This window comes from Oncorhynchus tshawytscha, linkage group LG07 (assembly GCF_018296145.1).
Source record: "Oncorhynchus tshawytscha isolate Ot180627B linkage group LG07, Otsh_v2.0, whole genome shotgun sequence".
In the NCBI taxonomy this organism is placed as follows: domain Eukaryota; kingdom Metazoa; phylum Chordata; class Actinopteri; order Salmoniformes; family Salmonidae; genus Oncorhynchus; species Oncorhynchus tshawytscha.
Window position 1 is genome coordinate 58,593,322 of NC_056435.1, and position 9,181 is coordinate 58,602,502.

Genomic DNA, 9,181 nt, shown 5'->3' on the forward strand with positions numbered 1-9,181 from the left:
GAACTATGAAAGACCAAATTAAAAGGAAAAGCCAGGAGTGAACTGGGGGTTATTTAGAAAATGGGAAGTGCACGGAGCTGTGTGTATGAACTGTGCGGGTTGGGAGTACAAAGAGCCAGATGAGGGCCGCCAAGAGGAAAAGGAGCAGGTCACCCACGGAGTGGTGGTGGAGAACGAGCCCGGGGAAGAGGCCATGGAAGAGGAAACTCAAAGACTTTCATCTGCTATACCTACAATCAACCTGGCCACACTTCCCGCTTCTGTCCCCAGAAAGGCTCCTTTGTATTCGGCCAACCTGGTCATTCTCAGAGAGATTGCCCGAACGCTCAGGGCAACCCAGAACCAACAGATCATGGACCCTGGCTGACTGCCCCTCCTCCACACACAGCGAAGCACAACCCAGAGTTCTGACGAGACAAAGGAGAAGAGGAAGTTGAGACAAAGACAGAAGATAGTGCTAATCTCCTCTTCTCATCAGTCGCCCATGGTGCTAGTTCAGATAGAAGGTAAGTTGATTGAATTTCTATGCGATACGGGGGCAAAAATATCAGTTATTAATGCAAAATCATACCCAGACCCTCTGTCTGAAGCTACTGACATTTCGGTTGGGGCATCGGGAGTGCCCATGACTGACCACATAACTAAACCACTCATGAAGTTGGGAGACATGACTTTACCGCACACTTTCCTGGCCTCTCCACATTGTCCTAAATATTTGTTGGCCAGAGACCTATTATGCAAATTTGGGATTGAGGTTCAGTGTGAAACTAGTGGAGTGAACATTTCTACTTCTCTGAGTTGTGAACAATTGGTACAGGTTTATTTTGATTCTTTAGACTGGTTATACTCTGACAACTTAGCTGACGGGAGATGACCAAAGATATTGTGAATTTGGCTAAACATTGGTGGGTAACTGGGGGGGAAGTAAAAGAACCCGATGATTTGCATTGTACTGCATATTATTCAAAACACTGCTGAGATGAGGGGTTTGAAATAGACGGGGGTATTGATAAGCCTGATGATTTACAACTCCTTAATATGTATATAGAGTACATAAAGATTTTGTGGGGATTACTGTGACACTTAGTGCGACTCAGAAAGGGTTTTTCAGAGGAAATGGGGCTGTTCCGCATTTATCTGTAGCTAAAATTGAAAAATTTTGGAAGAAGGACATGGCCACATAGTATAAGAGGCAGAGTAAATTTTCAATGAGCAAAGGATTTCTTCCACCTCACAGATTGGGTAATGGATCATGTTCTGGAGAAAGTATAAAAGATCGGTGAAGAATCAGCTAAGAACTGGTCCATTTGTTACAACTTGGGGAAGCTCATGGGAGTGTAGCCACATTACCATAACGCTGTTTATATAATAGCCTCAGATATGCGGTTTACATCTAATTGTTGTATAAGATGAATAGTGAGTATGATACTGTTTGTAAAATTGTGTAAAATGATTTTGGACTGTTTAATGAAGAAAATACAATTCCCGTTTGATTTGAACTAAATGACTGCCCCACATAGTCAGGCCTCCAGGGACAGCCCCTTTTCTGCAATTTTCAATAAAACCCAACTTTGAGAAATTATCAGACCATGTTTTTCACCATTGAGAGGACAAAGGTTGTAGACCATTGCTGAATCTTTTAACCATACCATGGTTAAGATCTTAGAAGAATGCCGACAGAATAAGAACAAGTCTTTGATTGAATTACTAGTCTGCATCTGGGGAAGTATCATTGAATGCGAAGAAGACAACCGCTGAAACATTCATTTTATAACAAATGAATGAATGTATGAATCTCCTCAGAGAAAGAGAGACTCCAACAGAATCTAATTTTCACCAGTATCAAGATGACACTGAGCATAAATATATATACTGATTGCAATTGTTCCCGAATGAGTGAGCGTTCATGTGTAAAATTAGCATTTCAATTGTTATAATTATCACTCTGTAGTGAATTCTTAGTCCCGTTTGATTTGAACAAATCAGCCCACTATGGCACATTCTCCTATCATTTCTTGTAACCACATTTACCTTGTTTGTTTATGCATTTCTGTGAATTACGTAGTTAGAAATAAATGAATGATTTATGATGTTAATTGATGTATGGATTACTCATAGTGAAGACTGGGTTTGTGCAAATAACCAACAATTTACGACGTTTGGAATAAGACTAACATGAGGTAAAGTAAATCATTCATTAATCAGAAGACTATGGATCAGATATGAAAATATCTGAAATGTTATATTAGGAAATTATAACCTTGTAATCTGAATATTTTACATGATTAATCAGTTGATCGCGTAATACTAATTACAGAGAATCTTTGATAAAAAACTATAAGTCTTTAATTTAATGATAGTAAAGACACGATATTGTTGAAATAACGTGTTTATTTGATGTAACCCCTGTAGTGAGAACCGCAACTCCAATAGAGCCAGTATTGGAAATAGAGGACGTTTTTTCTCTTAGATACTGATGAGCACTTACTATCACAAGTGCCAGATTGTCTGTGGGCAGTTGATAAGTATGACATTGGTAAAATGAAGGGGGCGGTTCTTCTTGTGGTTGCACCGAAGACTACTTTTAGACTATTGCGAGCACAGTATCCCTGGAGCAAACAAGCCCAAGGGGGTATTGCTCCAGTACATGCGGCTTTGGTTAAGAGGGGGGCAATTGTTCCATGTCCTGATACACCCTGTAACCCACCCATTCTTCCTGTAAGAAAAGGGAATGGAGATTGAAGATTTGTACAAGACCTGCGGGGTGGTAATCCCCCAAGGTTTTGTTTTGCCACCCGCCTCATTTTCTGAAGATTTAGAGGGTTTTGTGATGCCCCAGGGTATCACTCTGATTCAGTATGTGGATGATCTGTTGCTTTGCTCTCCATCGAAGGCTACATGTGAGGTCGATATTGTCGCGTTATTGAACTTCCTGGCTGAAAATGGTCACAAGGTGTCTAAATCAAAATTGTGGTGTGTTAGACAATCCGTAAAGTATTTAGGTCACAATGTCACTCCTGAAGGGAGAAAATTGGGTACTGAGAGAGTGGAGCCTGTATTGGCCAGTGCCTAAACCTCTTACCAAACAACACATTATGTTATTACTGGGGGTGGCTGGCTACTGCAGAGCCTGGATGCCTGACTATGCTGAAACAGTCGCTCCCCTTCAAGCGTCACCAAATGACCGCACAGGATCCTGTTATTTGGAGTGAGGATGCAGAATCAGCCATAGTTGCTCTAAACCAAAGGATGACTATTTAACCATGTCTGGGTTTGCCATACCATTCCAAACTTTTTAATTTGATTGTGGGTGAGAAAGGAGAAGCAAAATGAATTAATTAATGAAATGAACCTGTCCTTGGTGCAATACTTGCCTCTGGCTCTGAAGTACATGAGAGGAAGGACCTCTGACGGGACTGGCCCCACATGAGGTACTTATAGGTCGACCTATGAGAATGACTAAGACTCCCTTTCCAGAGAACAGAATAACGATGATGGGCTGTGAGGAAGAAATGGTAAGGTATTGTCAATCACTTAACAGGGTTTTGAAGACTATATTCCCTCAGGTAAAGGCGCCCTACCTGTCCCGAAGGAGGGACCTCTGCATGACGTGCAACCAGGTAACTGGGTGGTGATAAAGGACCTGAAAAGAAAGAACTGGCACCAACCACGGTGGAACGGACCCTTCCAGGTGTTGCTGGTGACATCCACCGCTCTCAAAGTAGCTGAAAGAGGAACCGGGACACACGCATCTCACTGCAGGAAGATTGCTGACCCAACATAAACATGAAGTGGGTTACACTGACCTTGCTGGTATTTTTAACTTTCACCACAGCTAAGAAATAGAATGAAAGAATAAAGGTTTCATAGACTCTGTTAAAGTACCTGATGAATTACACAGTGGCTGTGTGATACGGGGCAGCTTTTTTCCAAAGGGGAAGGGGGGAGACTGTTGGGTAACGGTCAACCTATTCCAGATGAAAATAGCCCTACAGAACATCCTGGGGAAGCTCATCAGATCTAAAAAGGCACAACGAACTCTGACTTTACTGTTGTCTGAAATACGAATGAAAATGCCATCAACATTGTTGGAAGGATATATGACTATGGTTGAGTGCCATGCTGTTCAGCGACAATGGACCTCTAATGAACTCTTTACAGATATGAGAGAAATATTGCTTTAATAATGCTGTGTGTTATGATTAAACTAACGTGTAAAATGTGTTTTTCTACCATTACCACAACCGTCATGGTTTGAGTACAGGATATTGATTGCCATTTGGGGAAAGGTTTAGATCAGGAAATTACCCTTTAGAATAATGACGAATGGATTCAGTTTACGGTACAGGACAAGAAGGAGAGATCGGTTACAAGCTATTTAGTCATTGTTAGCCACTGCTAGCGGCCTTTATCTTCTGCAAAGATACCAGCCTTATTTTTTTTTGCCAGCCTACCAGTAATGGACTGTCTCTCCACTACAACGCCGGATTCCTGCCGTAATCACTGGACCATTACTCCTGATCTTCACAGCTAGTTAGCACCCACCGAGTTACCCAGTACCGAAGCTATCCCTGAGGCCCACCTCCCGGCCTACTCAGTTGTTCACCCGGACTCCACCCAAACATGGCTAGAACACACTACTCCACCGGATCCTTGACGTAAGCTCTGGACCTTGGCACCGGATCACCACTGCTACCGAGTGGCTATTACGCCCCTGTCCCACAGCTAGCACCAGTTAGCCGTGAGCAGGGCGCATATCCCGGCTAGAAACTAAATTACTACAACTACAATACCTCATTCGCCATCTAGGTTGGATCCTTTGTCAACACGGCGCCCCGCCGCACTACCACGACTGTTCTGCCGATGAATACTCCATCCGCTGTCCCTTCAACCGGCCTCCGTCGGAGCAGACGTTTCTATGTCATCAGCCCCGGGCTACTACTCCATTCTGTTTATTTTTTGTTTATCTGTCTGCCCCAGCCGCGAACTCAGACTCTGTGTGTAGTTAACCGACCCTCTCCGCCCCGTCATCGCCATTTTACCTGTTGTTCATTTAGCTGATTAGCTGTTGTTGTCTCACCCGTTGTTGTCTTAGTTAGCTCTCCCAATCAACACCTATGATTACTTTATGCCTCGCTGTATGTCTCTCTCATATGTCAATATGCCTTGTATACTGTTGTTTAGGTTAGTTATCATTGATTTAGTTTACAATGGAGCCCCTAGTTCCACTCATCATACCTCTAATCCCCACTTTGTTCCAACTCCCACACATGCGGTGACCTCACCCATTATAACCGCTATGTCATCAGTACCAGTACCCACACCCCACCATACCCCGCTATTCTACCACGTGTAGGAGACCAGTAGCGTTTCTCGGGTGATGTGTAGTAAACCCAAGCCCTGCGTGTCCCCACGCACTACTCTGTGATCAAAAAAGCCTTGGTTTCATGCATGATTCCCTGTTCTTTCTATTGCTGCCCCTGAATCCTGGCTTAGTAAGGTCACCAACAATTCTGAGATTTCCATACCCAACTACAACATTTTCCGTGAAGATAGAACTGCCAAAAAGGGAGGAGTTGCAATCTACAGCAGTTCTGTCATACTTTCCAGGTCTATACCCAAACAGTTTGAACTACTGATTTTAAAAATGAACCCCTCCAGAAATAAGTCTCTCACTGTTGCTGCCTGCTATCGACTCCCCTGCGCTCCCAGCTGTGCCCTGGACACCATTTGTGAATTGATCGCCCCCCATCTAGCTTCAGAGTTCATTCTGTTAGGTGACCTAAACTGGGATATGCTTAACATCCCGGCAGTCCTACAATCTAAGCTAGATGCCCTCAATCTCACACAAATCATCAAGGAACCCACCAGGTACAATCCTAAATCCATAAACGTGGGAATCCTCATAAACGTTATCCTGACCAACTTGCCCTCCAAATACACCTCCGCTGTTTTCAATCAGGATCTCAGCGATCACTGCCTCATTGCCTGTATCCGCTATGGGTCCACGGTCAAATGACCACCCCTCATCACTGTCAAACACTCCCTAAAACACTTTTGCGAGCAGGCCTTTCTAATGGACCTGGCCCGGGTATCCTGGAAGGATATTGACCTCATCCCGTCAGTTGAGGATGCCTGGTCATTCTTTAAAAGTAATTTACTCACCATCTTAGATAAGCATGCCCGTTTAAAAAATGCAGAACTAATAGTTAACACGGCTAGTTAACACGGTCACCACTGATAAATCCATGATAATTGAACATTTCAATTAGCATTTCTCAACGGCTGGCCATGCCTTCCTCCTGGCAACTCCAACCCCGGCCAACCGTCCCCCCCCCGCAGCTACACGCCCAAACCTCCCCAGCTTCTACTTCACCCAAATCCAGACAGCAGATGTTCTGAAAGAGCTGCAAAACCTGGACCCATACAAATCAGCTGGGCTAGACAATCTGGACCCTCTCTTTCTAAAACTATCCGCCGACATTGCAACCCCTATTACCAGTCTGTTCAACCTCTTTTTCGTATCGTCCAAGATCCCTAAAGATTGGAAAGCTGCCACAGTCTGCCCCAGCCGCGAACTCAGACTCTCTTCAAAGGGGGTGAAGCCCTAGACCCAAACTGTTACAGACCTATATCCATCCTGCCCTGCCTATCTAAAGTCTTCGTAAGCCAAGTTAATAAACAGATTACTGACCATTTCGAATCCCACCGTACCTTCTCCGCTGAGCAATCCGGTTTCCGAGCCGGTCACGGGTGCACCTCAGCCTCGCTCAAGGTACTAAACAATATCATAACCGCCATCGATAAAAGACGGTACTGTGCAGCCGTCTCCATTGACCTGGCCAAGGCTTTCGACTCTGTCAATCACCGTATTCTTATGGGCAGACTCAATAGCCTTGGTTTTTCTAATTACTGCCTCGCCTGGTTAAACAACTACTTTGCAGACAGAGTTCAGTGTGTCAAATCGGAGGGCCTGTTGTCCGGACCTCTGTCAGTCTCCATGGGGGTACCACAGTGTTCAATTCTCGGGCCCCCAATTTTCTCTGTGTCTATCAATGATGTCGCTCTTGCTGCGGGCGATTCCCTGATCCACCTCTACGCAGGCGACACCATTCTCTATTCTTCTGGCCCTTCCTTGGACACTGTGCTAAATAACTTCCAAACGACCTTCAATGCCATACAACACTCCTTCTGTGGCCTCCAGCTGCTCTTAAACGCTAGTAAATGCATGCTTTTCAACCGTTTGCTGCCCGCTCCCTCCCGCCTGACTAGCATCACCACCCTGGACGGTTCCGACCTAGAATATGTGGACAACTATAAATACTTAGGTGTCTGGTTAGACTGTAAACTCTCCTTCCAGACTCATATTAAACACCTCGAATCCAAAATCAAATCTAGAATCGGCTTTCTATTTCGCATTAAAGCCTCCTTCACTCACGCTGCCAAACTTACTCTCGTAAAACTGACTATCCTACCGATCCTCGACTTCTGCGATGTCATCTACAAAATAGCTTCCAATACTCTACTCAGCAAACTGGATGCAGTCTATCACAGTGACATCCATTTTGTTACCAAATCACCTTATACCACCCACCACTGCGACCTGTATGCTCTAGGCGGCTGGCCCTCACTACATATTCATCGCCAGACCCACTGGCTCCAGGTAATCTAAAAGTCTATGCTAGGTAAAGCTCCGCCTTATCTCAGTTCTCTGGTCACGATAACAACACCCACCCGTAGCACACGTTCCAGCAGGTGTATCTCACTGATCATCCCCAAAGCCAACACCTCATTTGGCCGCCTTTCCTTCCAGTTCTCTGCTGCCAGTGACTGGAACGAATTGTAAACATCGCTGAAGTTGGAGACTTTTATTTCCCTCACCAACTTTAAACATCAACTATCTGAGCAACTAACCGATCACTGCAGCTGTACATAGTCCATCTGTAAATAGCCCACCCAATCTACCTACCTCATCCCCATACTGTTTTTTATTTTATTTACTTTTCTGCTCTTTTGCACACCACTTTCTCTAATTGCACATCATCTGCTCATTTATCACTCCAGTGTTAATCTGCTAAATTGTAATTTTTCTCTCCTATGGCCTATTTATTCCCTACCTCCTCATGCCTTGCACACACTGTATATATACTTTATTTTTTCTACTGTGTCATTGACTTGTTTATTGTGTTATTGGCTTGTTTATTGTTTACTCCATGTGTAACTCTGTGTTGTTGTCTGCATCACTGCTATGCTTTATCTTGGCCAGGTCACAGTTGTAAATGAGAACATGTTCTCAACTAGCCTACCTGGTTAAATAAAGGTGAAATAAAAAAAAACGTATAGTTTATTACACGAGTTACCATTATCAGGAGCATTAGACAATGGTCCACAGTTCTACTCTACCTTCTTGCCCTTTGTGCTGTTGTCTGTGCCCAATAATGTTTGTACCATGTTTTGTGCTGTTACTATGTTATGTTGTTACCATGTTGTTGTCATGTTGTGTTGCTACCATGCTGTGTGGTCATGTGTTGCTGCCTTGCTATGTTATTGTCTTAGGTCTCTCTTTATGTAGTGTTGTGTTGTCTCTTGTTGTGATGTGTGTTTTGTCCTATATTTATATGTTATTTTTTTATTTTAATCCCAGCCTCCGTCCCCGCAGGAGGTCTTTTGCCTTTTGGTAAAATAAGAATTTGTTCTTCACTGACTTGCCTAGTTAAATAGAAGTAAACAAAAAAAAAAAACACCATGTTTCATTATCCATGTCCATTTAGGGGACGTTGCAAGTGGTGCGATGCCCTTTGGATTTCACATGCTGATCCTACCATACCCAGACATGATCATCATATGGAACCATTTAATTGTGCTATGTGCCAAAGAGGTGATTGTTGTATTTGTGCTACATTCCCTTGTGAACCAAAATAATTGATTGTAATGTTTGTGTTGGAGATTTTACCTCCAAAGGGGGGAGTGAAAGGAATTTTATAATATCTGTACATTACAATTCTACCTGTGATTACAGAAGTACAATGATTAATATATTGCTTCAGTTTTTAAGAATCAGTGGTAGACTTTGAAAGTGTATGAAGAGGTCAAAGTCATATGCCTGTTTGTTGAAAGTATACTTTCAGTTCTTGTTGATACTATGTACCAGTCTTACTTCTGCTAGCACATGATAGCAATA